Below are 13868 nucleotides of genomic sequence, written 5' to 3'. Positions count from 1 at the left end.
AGGAAGGGGGGACGACTATTGTACTGAGTTAAACGAAACCTGAAGATACTTTAAAAAAAAAGTTTCACTTACCTGGGGCCTCTGCCAGCCCCCTGTGCCCAGGCTGTCCTAGAACGATCCTCCAGTCCGGCGCGGCGGCTAAGTTTCGTAATTGCTGACTAGCACAGTGTTCCCCAACCCTGTCCTCAAAGCCCACCAACAGTGCATGTTTTGTGGAAATTCACTGAGGTAGTTAATCAGTTCTACTGGAAAACTAATCACCTCACCATATTTGTGCTTTTCTGCAAAACAAGTACTGTTGGTGGGCCTTAAAGGGAACCTAAACTGAGAGGGATATGGATGTTTCCTTTTCATCAATACCAGTTGCCTGGCAGTCCTGATCCCTTTGGCTGAAATAGAGGCCTAATCACACACCTGAAACAAGCATGCAGCTAATCCAGTCTGACTTCAGTCAGAGCACCTGATCTGCGTACTTGTTCAGGGGCTGTGGCTGAAAGTATTAGAAACACAGGATCAGCAGAAGAGTCAGGCAACTGGTATTACTTTAAAAGGAAAAATCCATATCCTTCTCAGTTTAGGTTCCCTTTAAGGCCAGGATTGGGGAACTCTGGACTAGCAAGTTGATGGCCACTGCGCCTGCAAGTGTCCTCGTTCGCTTCGGCCAGGGTTTAGCCGCAGCGGGGAACCGTAGGATGGTTTCAGGAGGGCTTGGGCACAGGGAGACTGCAGGGGGCTGACATAAGCCCCAGGTCAGTAAAACTTTTTTTTTAATTTTATTTTAAGTATCTTCAGGTTTCCTCAAAGCTGTGTTCCCATTTGAGCTGAGAATGGACATTTTTTTTTGTCAGTGCGCCGCTCATTGCTAAACTGACAGTGATCAGCTCCTATTTTATAAATCTGTGAGATCTATTGCGCTAAGCGGGCCACACTTCTTCCCCAATATAGCCTATGGGGGTAATGCATCTGCCCAGGACTACAGTGGAACATCAGAGTGGAAACTACACTGTCGGCTCCCGCTGGCCGCATCTGGTCTGGCTCAAGTAGGAAATAGGGATGACTGGAAATGCCAATTTCCAATTCTGCAGAAACTTTTATTTCCGATTCTGAGGATATCTGATTGGTTTCTGATTTTCAAGTTCGGTTTTCTTAGTAGTTTTTTTTTTTTTTTGGGGGGGGGTCATGTCTTGCATTCTCTGATTGACCAAGTACTTCCGAGTTGACTCTGCATTCTTTGATTGGTCCAACGCTTTTCTGAGTTCTATGATTGGGCCAATATTATCAAGTTGTGGTAACGCAGTATTTACCCAGAAATCCGATTTCCAAGTTCCAGCAATACCTCCCCTCCCCTCTAGTACGTGTCCATCTCCCACCCCAATGCCTACCCTCCTACTGCTATGTGCCCCCCTCCCACCCCAATATCTAACCCCCTCTACTATGTGCCCCCTCCTCACAAGTTTTCCTCAGGCAGCAAAAAGTCTAGAACTGACCCTGACCTCAATGACTCTCCTCCCCCCTACTATGTTCCCCCCTGCCCCTTCCACCCCACCCACACTATATGTGCCGTTCTCCCACCCCAATACCTTACTCCTACCATGTGCTCCTCTACTACCCTAAAACCTACCCTCCCCGCCCCCCTACTATGTGGCCCTCTCCCACCCCCTCCAGCACAGTTCCCCTCCCGGATGATATCAGATCCCCATGTTATGAACTGTGCTGAGCAGTGGCGTAGCTAAGGAGCTACGGGCCCCGATGCAAGTTTTACAATGGGGCCCCCCAAGCACTCTATACATAACAATTGATACGGCGGGACAAAACCTGCCAATGGCAACCACAGTGTTAGAGGTGCAAGAAGGGAATGGGGAACAGTTTGTTAGTGATTACCACTATTCAAAGTATCTATACAAGTGATTATTATGAGCACAGGACCAATAGAGAGCTAAAACTGCAACTGAGGGAGGGCTCCTCGGGGCCCCTCGAGCCCAAGGGCCCCGATGCGATCGCTACCTCTGCACCCCCTATTGCTACGCCCCTGGTGCTGAGTCTCACTACAAGAAACATTATTTCCCTTCATTTTCTGAAATATAATGAAGTGAGTGCAAGTGCATACTGTCTCGTTAAAGTTAGTCAAAGTAAAATAAAAAATACAACTGTATCTCACCACCTCCGCTGCTGAGATACCGAGCACCGTCTCTCTGCGCGTGTAATTGTTCTTCCCTTCAGCCTCGTGGTCCCACACATCTGTTTCGGAACGTGTTATCTATGGTTTCTTAGAGAGACAACTGACATCTTGTGGTGATTTGGGGTACTGCAGTCTCCATAGGGAATTAATATTTTGCTGTTTCAGGAAAGGACCGCGTGTAATTGTTCTTCCCTTCAGCCTCGTGGTCCCACACATCTGTTTTGGAACGTGTTATCTATGGTTTCCGAGAGAGACAACTGACATCTTGTGGTGATTTGTGGTACTGCAGTCTCCATAGGGAATTAATATTTTGCTGTTTCTCCCATCCCCTACACCAGGGTTGCCAAGCGTCCGTCAAAAGACGGACTGTCCGTACAAAAGCTCTCAAAATAGAGCTGTCCGTACTGCCCGTATTTCCTGGGCAGTCGTCCGTCTAAAACCGCATCAATTACTCCAATCTGTTCTGCGCATGCGCGCGCTCTTCTTCCCCCCCTCCCTCAGTCTCCTCTCAGCCGCCCTCTCCTCCCCGGGTGTCCCCTCCAATCAGCTCACCTCTTTTTTGGCGCCGGCGCCACTCGCTGCCCAATAAGAGATGCAGCTGGGAGGGAGCCGGCCCAGCCCACAGCAGCGAGAGTCGAGTGTCACGAGGAGAAGAGAGTCACACGGGCGGCAGCCAGCCAGGTCGGATGAGGTCGCAGCACAGCCACAGACAGCACAGCACTCACTCAGGGGCACACACACACAGCACAGCCGCCGAGCCACCACGCAGCAGGGCAGGACTCAGGAGGAGCAGATCAGCAGCAACAGGACCGACCGAGCAGTGCGAGCACAGAGAAGCAGATCAGCTCAGCAGCCTGACTCGAGTCTGAGAGGCGAGCCTTGGCAGAGTGAGTCTCCTAGTACAGCAGAGAGCAGAGCAGACTGATTGGAGCCCGGCCCGCCCCACCCCCACAGATCAGCAGCCGCCATCTGCCAGGTCCAGTCCAGCCAGGGACTCAGGAGCGACCAGACCAGGCCAAGGAAGGAGAAAAACACTAACAGCCGAGTCGACCCAGGCTAACTGTGAGTCTCTGTGTCTGTGAGGGAGAGAGGCACCCCTGGGGCTGGCCTGAGACTGGGAGTGGGAGCCTGTGAGTCTATGGGACTGGTTGGGGCGGGGACAGTGAGAGTGACTTAGTTGGAGCCAGGGCAGGGACTGGGAGGGAGACAAACAGCCGACCAAGCACAAGCAGTCTACAGCAGACTGATTGGAGCCAGCCACAGCCCAGCCAGCAGCCGAGTCGACCCAGCACACTAACTGTGAGTCTGTGAGGGAGAGAGGGGCACCCCTGGGGGCTGGGAGTCTGTGGGACTGGTTGGGGGACAGGGGGAGACTTAGTTGGAGGCTTGGAGCCAGGGAGGGAGACAAACAGCCACCCAAGCACACTCACTGTGAGTCTGTGTCTGTGTGTGAGAGAGGCAGTGGGGGCTGGGTGTCTGTGGGACTAGTCTGGGGGTCCAGTCAGTGGGGGACAGGCAGGGGGAGACTTAGTTGGAGGAGAGGTGCTGTGCTGGCTGCCTGTCACTGGAGGGGGACTGGGCCTGGAGTGGTGGGGACTGTATGATAGGTGGTGGGTAAAGTAATGTGAGTTATGGTTGTCAGGAATGATAGTGCAGGACAGGTAGGCAATGTTGACTATTAACTTTGATAATGCCAAAAAGACATTTGAAAGATTATATCTATATATGCAATCTTACTTTGGGTAAGAAAGTCTTCTCAGTTCAGGAATGCTGTTTCACATGAGCCTTATGCAGTAATCACCTGCTTCAGCTATATTTCTCTCCCCCCCGAAATAACAAGAAGTCCCCTAAAAAGCCAGCTACTGACTCCGCCCCCTGACTCCGCCCCTGTCCGTCCAAAACTTGGGGTGTCCAGATTTTTTGACCAATTTGTCCAGCAAAAATAAGAAATTGGGTTGGCAATGGCAACCCTGCCCTACACAGGAAAGGACAGAGGCAGCTACAAAGATTGCTGCAAACATGTCCTGGCCTGGAGTTCATTAGAAGTCTTCTTCTGTGCAGATTATGCTGCTACAGGGACCAGTCACCGGAATATGCAGGGCTGGCTGGAACTGGAAAATCTGCACAGGGATAATCACATATAGGAGCTGCCAAGCTGACCACCCCACCAATCATCACCTGGAGAGCATAGCTAATAATTTCACAAGTCCGATGATTTCTGCAAATATGTTTACAGTCCCAGAACTGCATATTCCAATTCCCACACAATCAGAATCTGCAGATTGTCCATGTCTTCTTATTACTGAATATTGATTAACTCATCCAGCTCATATTAGAGTATAGCGGAATTAGCTGTGAGGATTTGAGACTGCAAACATGGGCATCTTCTGTTCTCAGGATTTCAATAACACCACTTTGAGCCCCTATCTGTATAGTCACACAATAACACCAGACTGTGCAGTCAGCCTGATCTCCATCCTCTATAGTCACTGTCAGTCACACAATAACACCAGCCTGTCCGGTCAGTCTGACCCCCTCCTTCTATAGTAACACAATAACACCAGCATGTCCTGGCAGACTGATCCCCTCCCTCTATAGTAACACAATAACACCAGCATGTCCTGGCAGACTGATCCCCTCCCTCTATAGTAACACAATAACACCAGCCTGTCCTGTCAGTCTTATCCCCTTCCTCCTATAGTGACACTATTCTACTAGCCTGTCCTGTCAGTCTGATCTCCTCCCTCCATAGTAACACAATAACACCAGCCTATCCTGTCAGTCTGATCCTCTCCCTCTATAGTAACACAATAACACCAGCCTGTCCTGTCAGTCTGATCCCCTCCCTCTATAGTAAAACAATAACACCAGCCTGTCCTGTCAGTCTGATCCTCTCCCTCTATAGTAACACAATAACACCAGCCTGTCCTGTCAGTCTGATCCCCTCCCTCTATAGTAACACAATTACACCAGCCTATCCTGTCAGTCTGATCCCCTCCCTCTATAGTAACACAATTACACCAGCCTGTCCTGTCAGTCTGATCCCCTCCCTCAATAGTCACATAATAACACCTGCCTGTCCTGTCAGTCTGATTCCCTCCATCTATATTTCCCTTCACAATAACACCAGCCTGTCCTGTCACTCAGATCCCCTACCTCCTATAGTGATACAATTACACCAGCCTGTACAGGCAGTCTGATCCCCTCCCTCTATAGTCACACAATAACACCAGCCTGTCCTGTCAGTCTGGTCCCCTCCCTCTATAGTCACACAATTATACCAGCCTGTCCTGTCAGTCTGATCCCCTCCCTCTATAGTCACACAATAACACCAGCCTGTCCTGTCAGTCTGATCTCCTCCCTCTATAGTCACATAATAACACCAGCCTGTCCTGTCAGTGTAACGATCGGTGTAACACAGAGAGGGTCTGATTACCGGTGATCTGCAGTATCACCGAGAATGCAGAATATACCTGATTATTGATGATCTGCAGATATATCTTCTAACCTCTGGACACCTGAGAGATGAAAGTGTTTGGTGCAACAGTAATACTTTGAGGAAAGCACCCGTAAGATAGGTGCTAGACAGTAAGAGCTACTGCTATGGATCAGATTCCTTCCACAGGTCTGATGCTCCCCAAGGGGCGGAGCCAGGCTGAGACAGTGGGAAGGACAGAACGTGAGTGACACCAATGGGCAGTGTCACTAACAGATCTGTGAACTATCTCTTAACAGGAGAGATAGTTCTCGAGGTCGGACAGGCCAGGTCGTAAACACACGGACAGATACAGTACAGAGACAGGAGACAGATGCAGAATCCTGGAACTAGCAGAGTTTGGCAACAAGGTATCAGAAAGACAAAGGTACAGAATCAGAGATCAGAAGAATGGTCAGGAAGGCAGAAGGTCATAACAGATAATCAACAATGCCTAAGCTTGAGTGTGAGCTCCAAGATTCTCACACTCCAGGAACTAGACTAGATAATAACAATAATACAGATGGTACTGAATTCCTAGACTAAGGTGTGAGTTCCTTGGCCATCAACACCTTGGAAACTGGTCTAGATAATAATACAGATAATAACAGAATTCCTAGGCTAAGGTGTGAGCTCCGTGATCATCAACACCTACGAAACTGTCTAATAAACACAGATACTGACAAGGTCTGAGTGCTACCACGTAGTGATCGCAACGCCAGACACCAGATGAATAACCAGCACCCAGTATATATACACCAGTGCACTCCAGTGCCTCCCCTAAATGCTGGACCAATGAAAGTTGCTGAAATTGTCAGCTGACCAGCTTGGTCAGCTGACCCCCTTCTGACTGCCATAAAGGCCCTGCCTCTCTGCGCGCGCGCGCGTCCTCCTAAACCAGTGTGGACTATCAGTCCCAGCCACACCAGTCATGTGTTGTAATGTTTCTGCTGTGTTGGATGCGGAATCCGCCGCACCGCTGTCCATGCGTGTGGCGTTTTCTCCGCATTCCGCATTACTGAGAGGAGCAGGCCTATGTGTGCAACTTGCCTGATTGGACGCGGAATCCGCCGCCCTGTTGCTTGAGCATGCGGCGGTTTCTCCGCGCTCTGACTGCGCGCCAGCTGCCATGTTGAACGCGGAGTCAGCCGCCTTACTCTGAATATTAGCGGCGGCTTTTCCGCGTTTCCTCACAGTACCCCCCCCCTCCCCCCCTGTGGAGTGGACTCCGGACAACTCCTACCAGGTTTCTCGGGATATCGAGTGTGGAATTCCTTTCTTAATTTGTCCGCATGCATGCTCACTCAGGTACCCATATTCTCTCCTCCATACCATACCCTTTCCAGTGTACTAGATACTGTAGTGAGTTCTGCACTACTCGTGAATCTAAAATTTTCTCTACTTCATATTCAGGTTGGTCGTCGACCATCACAGGAGGAGGAGGAGTGGTACCCAAATGAAAAGATCTTACACCACGCATGCTAGCAGGAAGATCGATGGCATAAGTAACATTGTTGATCTTCCTGGTCACAGAAAAAGGGCCCACAAACCTGGGAACTAACTTGGGCGAGGGTTGTTTCAGGGTTAAATGACGTGTGGACACCCACACCAGGTCTCCTGGTCGGAACTTCCACTCTCTGACATACTCCTTGCAGTCTGTTGCCAAAGAAGGCCACCAAGCACATCTAGCAACCAAATCTTGCGTTCTGGAGGCCCCTGGATGCCCAGCATTCTTGTGTGAGTGAAACATCTGCAAAACCTGGAGACGAAAGGGCAGTGGCACGAACATAACCCCTTCAGGCTTTCCCTCAGAGACATCCTGCTGGAAGGGACCTAAAGTCTCCGTCCAGTCCATCCAAGTCTCTGTAGCTCCCAGTACTACCTTTTGTGGAACAATAGTTTCAGGTACTGAGGGCTGTGCTGTCTCCGGCTCAAAACATCTGGACAAGGCATCCGCCTTAATGTTTTTACTACCCGGAGTGTACGTAATTACGAATCTAAATCTCGAGAAAAACAGTGACCACCGAGCCTGACGGGGACTCAATCTCTTAGCCCCTTCAACATATTCCAAATTTTTGTGATCAGTGTAGACTGTAATCGTATGTTCTGTTCCTTCTAACCAATGACGCCATTCTTCAAAGGCCAGCTTAATGGCTAGGAGTTCCCTGTTGCCTATATCATAGTTTTTCTCTGCTGGAGAAAACCTCGAGAGAAATAGGCACACGGGTGCAATCTTCCCTGCAGCCCAGAGCGTTGAGACAGCACAGCCCCTACTCCAACCTCTGAGGCGTCAACCTCTACAATGAATGGATAAGAGGTGTCCACGTGTCTCAATATGGGTGCAGAGCAAAACAGTTCTTTCAAAGTGGAGAAAGCGGCCAGAGCTTCGGGGGACCAATGGTTGGTATCTACCCCTTTTTTAGTGAGACTGGTGAGGGGTGCTATCACTGTGGAGTACCCCTTTATGAACCTTCTATAGTAATTCGCAAACCCTAGAAATCTTTGAAGAGATTTAAGTCCTACTGGTTGGGGCCATTCCAGAACAGCAGATACTTTGGCGGGATCCATAGAAAGGCCAGAGGTGGAAATTATGTATCCCAGAAAAGCGACAGATGTCACCTCAAAAATGCATTTCTCCAATTTAGCATAAAGCCTGTTTTGTCTGAGCTTGTGTAGCATGAATTTGACATGATCCCTGTGCTCAGAGAGGTTGTCTGAGAAGATCAATGTATCATCCAAATATATTAGGACAAATTTACCCAACACCTCCCTGAAAACTTCATTAATGAGTTCCTGGAAGACGGCCGGGGCGTTACACAACCCGAAGGGCATCACCAGATACTCGTAATGCCCGTCGGGTGTGTTAAAGGCCGTCTTCCATTCATCGCCCTCTCTGATCCTCACCAGATTGTATGCACCTCGCAAATCCAATTTTGAAAAAACCTTAGCATTGGTGACTTGAGTGAATAAATCGTCTATCAAAGGTAACGGATAACGATTTTTAACTGTGATTTTATTCAGTCCCCGGTAATCAATGCATGGCCGAAGGCCTCCATCCTTTTTTTTTTTACAAAAAAAACCCCTGCTCCGGCAGGCGACCGGGAAGGACGAATGAAACCCTTAGCTAAGTTTTCATGGATATACTCTTGCATGGCCACCTTTTCTGGCCTAGACAAATTGTTGAGATGACCTCTAGTGGGCATACAACCTGATCGGAGATCAATCGGGCAATCGAAAGGGCGATGTGGAGGTAGTTTATCGGCAGCTTTGGGACAAAACACGTCCGAAAACTCCGCATATTGTTCCGGGACACCCTCCACATGAATCCTGGTCTGGCCTAAGGTCACCTTCACTAAACAATGACGAAAACAGTGGGCTGACCAGCTCGTTAGCTGACTGGTAGCCCAATTTATCTGAGGGGAGTGAAGGTGTAACCACGGCATGCCAAGGATGATTGTGGAGGTTGTCATGCGCAATACAAAAAACTGCAATTTCTCTCTATGCAGCACCCCTATTGTGACTTCCACCTCCGGTGTCTGAGACAGCGGATGGTTACGCTGTAAAGGGGAATCGTCCACTGCCGTAACCTGCAGAGGTGGCTTGACCGGGGTGAGTGGAACACCCAATTTCTTGGCAAATTCGTAATCCATAAAATTTGCCGCTGAGCCTGAATCAATAAAGGCCTCAGAGACTTCAGATTTATCCCCCCATTTGATCATACAAGGGAGGAGTAACCGCTTATCCTTTAGGGGTAAGAGCTGTACGCCTAGGGTATTACCCCCAACTACTCCTAGGCAATGGCATTTTCCAACTTTTAAGGGCATTTTCGTACTCTATGACCCCCCTCTGCACAATAAAGACACAACTGTTCAGAAATCCTGCGTCTCCGCTCCACCTGGGACAGTCTAGACCGACCAATCTGCATTGGCTCAGGGGAAGGTGAGACGGAAGGAGGTGGAGTCACCGGAGGTGCAGCGTAGGACACCATTTCAACGTTGTTTCTACCCCGAGTCTGCCGTTGATAACGCAATCTGCGATCAATCCTGATTGCCGATGAAATGGCCTCATCGAGGGTTTTGGGCTCGGGCTGACTTAACATAAGATCAGAGACTTCATCTGACAACCCTGATAAGAAACAGTTTAAGAGAGCATAGGTGTCCTACCTGGCTGAAACTGACCACCTCCTAAATTCGGCAGCATACTCCTCGACCGGACTCTTGCCTTGACGCAACAACTTGAGCTTCCGCTCAGAAGTCGAGGCAATGTCTGGATCGTCGTAAATTACTGCCATGGCCTTAAAAAATTTGTCTACAGAGGATAGAACTAAATCCCCAGCGGGTAAACTGTATGCCCAGGTTTGGGAATCGCCTGATAACAAAGTCTTAATAAACGTGACCCTTTGGGTCATGGTTCCTGAAGATCTAGATCTCAACTCAAAGTATGACAACACTCTACTCCTAAAATTTCAAAAGTCAGATCTGTGACCGGAAAACTTTTCAGGTACAGGCATACGTATGTCTGTGCTAGGAGGGGATCGCACCTCATCCACTGCCGTCTGCAGGGTTAGTAAAGAACCGGACAAAGCGTCAATCATAGCTTTGTGATTACCCAGCACTTGTTTGATAGAGTCCACCGAAGTGGTAAGTGCGCCCAGACGGTCAGTGTGTGCGTCCATTTGCATTTTTTGGTCTGGCGTTCTGTAACGATCGGTGTAACGCAGAGAGGGTCTGATTACCGGTGATCTGCAGTATCACCGAGAATGCAGAATATACCCGATTATTGATGATCTGCAGTATCACCGATAATCAGATATATCTTCTAACCTCTGGACAAGTGAGAGATGAGAGTGTTTGGTGCAACAGTAATACTTTGAGGAAAGCACCCGTAAGATAGGTGCTAGACAGTAAGAGCTACTGCTATGGATCAGATTCCTTCCACAGGTCTGATGCTCCCCAAGGGGCGGAGCCAGGCTGAGACAGTGGGAAGGACAGAACGTGAGTGACACCAATGGGCAGTGTCACCAACAGATCTGTGAACTATCTCTTAACAGGAGAGATAGTTCTCGAGGTCGGACAGGCCAGGTCGTAAACACACGGACAGATACAGTACAGAGACAGGAGACAGATGCAGAATCCTGGAACTAGCAGAGTTTGGCAACAAGGTATCAGAAAGACAAAGGTACAGAATCAGAGATCAGAAGAATGGTCAGGAAGGCAGAAGGTCATAACAGATAACTAACAATGCCTAAGCTTGAGTGTGAGCTCCAAGATTCTCACACTTCAGGAACTAGACTAGATAATAACAATAATACAGATGGTACTGAATTCCTAGACTAAGGTGTGAGTTCCTTGGCCATCAACACCTTGGAAACTGGTCTAGATAATAATACAGATAATAACAGAATTCCTAGGCTAAGGTGTGAGCTCCGTGATCATCAACACCTACGAAACTGTCTAATAAACACAGATACTGACAAGGTCTGAGTGCTACCACGTAGTGATCGCTACGCCAGACACCAGATGAATGACCAGCACCCAGTATATATACACCAGCGCTCTCCAGCGCCTCCCATAAGTGCTGGACCAATGAAAGTTGTTAAAATTGTCAGCTGACCGGCTTGGTCAGCTGACCCCCTTCTGACTGCCATAAAGGCCCTGCCTCTCTGTGCGCGCGCGCGTCCTCCTAAACCAGTGTGGACTATCAGTCCCAGCCACACCAGTCATGTGTTGTAATGTTTCTGCTGTGTTGGATGCGGAATCCGCCGCACCTCTGTCCATGCGTGTGGCGTTTTCGCCGCATTCCGCATTACTGAGAGGAGCAGGCCTATGTGTGCAACTTACCGCATTGGACGCGGAATCCGCCGCCCTGTTGCTTGAGCATGCGGCGGTTTCTCCGCGCTCCGACTGCGCGCCAGCTGCCATGTTGAACGCGGAGTCAGCCGCCTTACTCTGAGTATTAGCGGCGGCTTTTCCGCGTTTCCTCACAGTCAGTCTGATCCCCTCCCTCTATAGTCACACAATTACACCAGCCTGCCCAGTCAGTCTGATCCCCTCCCTCTATGGTCACGCAAAAACACCAGCCTGCCCAGTCAGTCTGATCCCTCCCCTATGATCACATAATAACACCAGCCTGCCCAGTCAGTCTGATCCCTCCCCTATGATCACATAATAACACCAGTCTGCCCAGTCAGTCTGATCCCTCTCGTATGATCACATAATAACACCAGCCTGCCCAGTCTGCTACATTGTAAAATGTTTCCTCTCCTTGTCCCTGATTTACATTCTGAAATTTATAACATGGCGACATCTTTACTGCTGGCAGGTGATGTCAGTGGAAGGAAATGCTGCTTTTTGGGCAGTTAGAAACAGCTGTTATTCCCCACAATGCAACAAAGCTCCCACAGTGTGATGTCAGTATCTACATAGGTGCTGACATCACACTATGGGAGGGGTTTCATCACAAAATCAGCCATACAGAGCCCCTGATAATCTATTTGAGAAACTGTTTGGAATGAAGTTCAATCCTTGGTTACAGATCCTCATTAAAGTGTTGGAGGGGTATGGGAGGCCTCTGTCATAACTATAAACATGTATTTGTTGTTCCTTTGGGTCAACTCTAGTGAGGGCCCAAACATCAGATTTTGGGTTTGCGAACAGTGAACGCGAACTTCCACAAAAGTTTGAATTCGGGTAAACCGCCATAGGGCTTGATCCGCAAAGCCGTGATAACTCTTATCACGGTCGCGCTAGCGTTATAGTGCATGTAACATTTTTCATGCGCAAATGGCCACGATTTTGCTCTCACATTTGCGTTTGCGTGTGAAAACGTTACACGCGTTATAGCAAAACACTATAGCAAACCGCTAGCGCGACCGTGATAAGAGTTGTTTCACGGCTTTGTGAATCAAGCCCATAGACTTCAATGGGCAGGTGAATTTTAAAACATACAGGGACTATTTCTGGCCACAAAGTAATGGAAAAGTTGTTTCAAGGGGTCTAACACCTGGAGTGGGGCATGGCAGAGTGGGATACACGCCAAAAGGCCCTGGGAAAATTATGTATTTGACGCAGAGCAGGGTTATAATCCCTAAAGGGCAAAAATCACATTGCATTCCTAAATTGGAGCATAAAGTGCTTTAAAACATCGTGCGTGTATACATGGATCAGGTAGTGTAAGTAGTGTACTGCTTGTATTTTTTTCCTGATATGTTACTGGGGGTGTGCAGTTGGAGGAGAGCGCAGTAGTAGAGTATGATTCAGCCGAGGAGGAGGACATCAGTGAAGAGGATGGAGGAGTAAGAGGAGAAGAAGAGGAGGTGTCAGCAGGCCTGCCTGCAAGCCATGGGGTTGTCACCACCAAGTCCACTGCACAGCCACGCACTCCAAGCTTGCTATCGGTCACCAGGTTTAACCAATGTGCCATATAAGTAATATACCTGCCCTGACCGTGCTTTGCAGAACCGGCATCCGTGGTCAGATGGACCCTGGCCTTGACCCAACGCTTTGTGCCAGAGATGACACCACTTGCCTTTCAACATCACAGTACAGTCTGGGTATCCCCTTTTTGGAAAAATAATTGCGGCCTGGTATCTTCCACTGCGGTGTCCCAATCGCCACGAATGTTCTGAAGGCCTCAGAGTCCACCAGCTTGTATGGTAACAGCTGGCGGGTTAACAGTTCCACCAAGCTAGCTGTTAGGGGGGCGACTGACAGACATTGGCTTCTTCTGCTCAAATATTTCCTTAACGGATATCTGGCTGCTATGAGCAGAGAAGCAGGAACTGCTCAAGGTGAGAGGCAGAGTGGAGGAGGGTGGCTGTGAAGATGCAATGGCAGCAGAGGATAAAGCGGCTGAAGATGCTGCACCTGGAGGAGGAAGAGAAGGCGGAGGGTGGCTTTGCATTTGTGTGCTGCTTTTCCTCATGTGCTCATCCCATTGGTGTTTTTGCTTCTTGATCAAGTGCCTTCGTAAGGCTGTTGTCCCTAGGTGGGTGTTGCTTTTTCCCCGGCTCAATTTTTGGTGGCAGATAGTACAGATGGCATCGCTGTAATCTGAGGCAGACACAGATAAAAATTTCCACACGGGTGGTAAATTCTGGGGTAATGGCATTCTGGTGATGGCAGCAGCTGAAGTTTAAGGGCATGTTGATTATTTTCTGGTGAAAGTTTGCCACATTACGATTATTTTATGGGAAAACATTGCCAAATTACGATT

At 49.0% G+C, this 13868-nt stretch overlaps 1 protein-coding gene across 2 annotated transcripts in view; it reads right to left on the bottom strand.

Moving 5' to 3' along the window:
* The window catches only part of LOC137534775 (zinc finger protein 585A-like), a 39284-nt gene extending 37048 nt beyond the window's left edge, over positions 1-2236 (bottom strand). The window contains exon 1 of one of the 2 annotated variants that reach the window (XM_068256419.1): positions 2159-2236. The gene's annotated coding sequence lies outside the window, so the exon portion shown is untranslated. The remainder of the gene's footprint in view (positions 1-2158) is intronic. The other variant, XM_068256420.1, reaches the window with a different exon arrangement.
* Positions 2237-13868: the final 11632 nt, after the last annotated feature.

This window comes from Hyperolius riggenbachi, chromosome 10 (genome assembly GCF_040937935.1).
Source record: "Hyperolius riggenbachi isolate aHypRig1 chromosome 10, aHypRig1.pri, whole genome shotgun sequence".
Taxonomy (NCBI): Eukaryota; Metazoa; Chordata; class Amphibia; order Anura; family Hyperoliidae; genus Hyperolius; species Hyperolius riggenbachi.
Note: the sequence above shows the minus strand (reverse complement) of the source record. Positions and strands in the feature narration are given on the sequence as shown.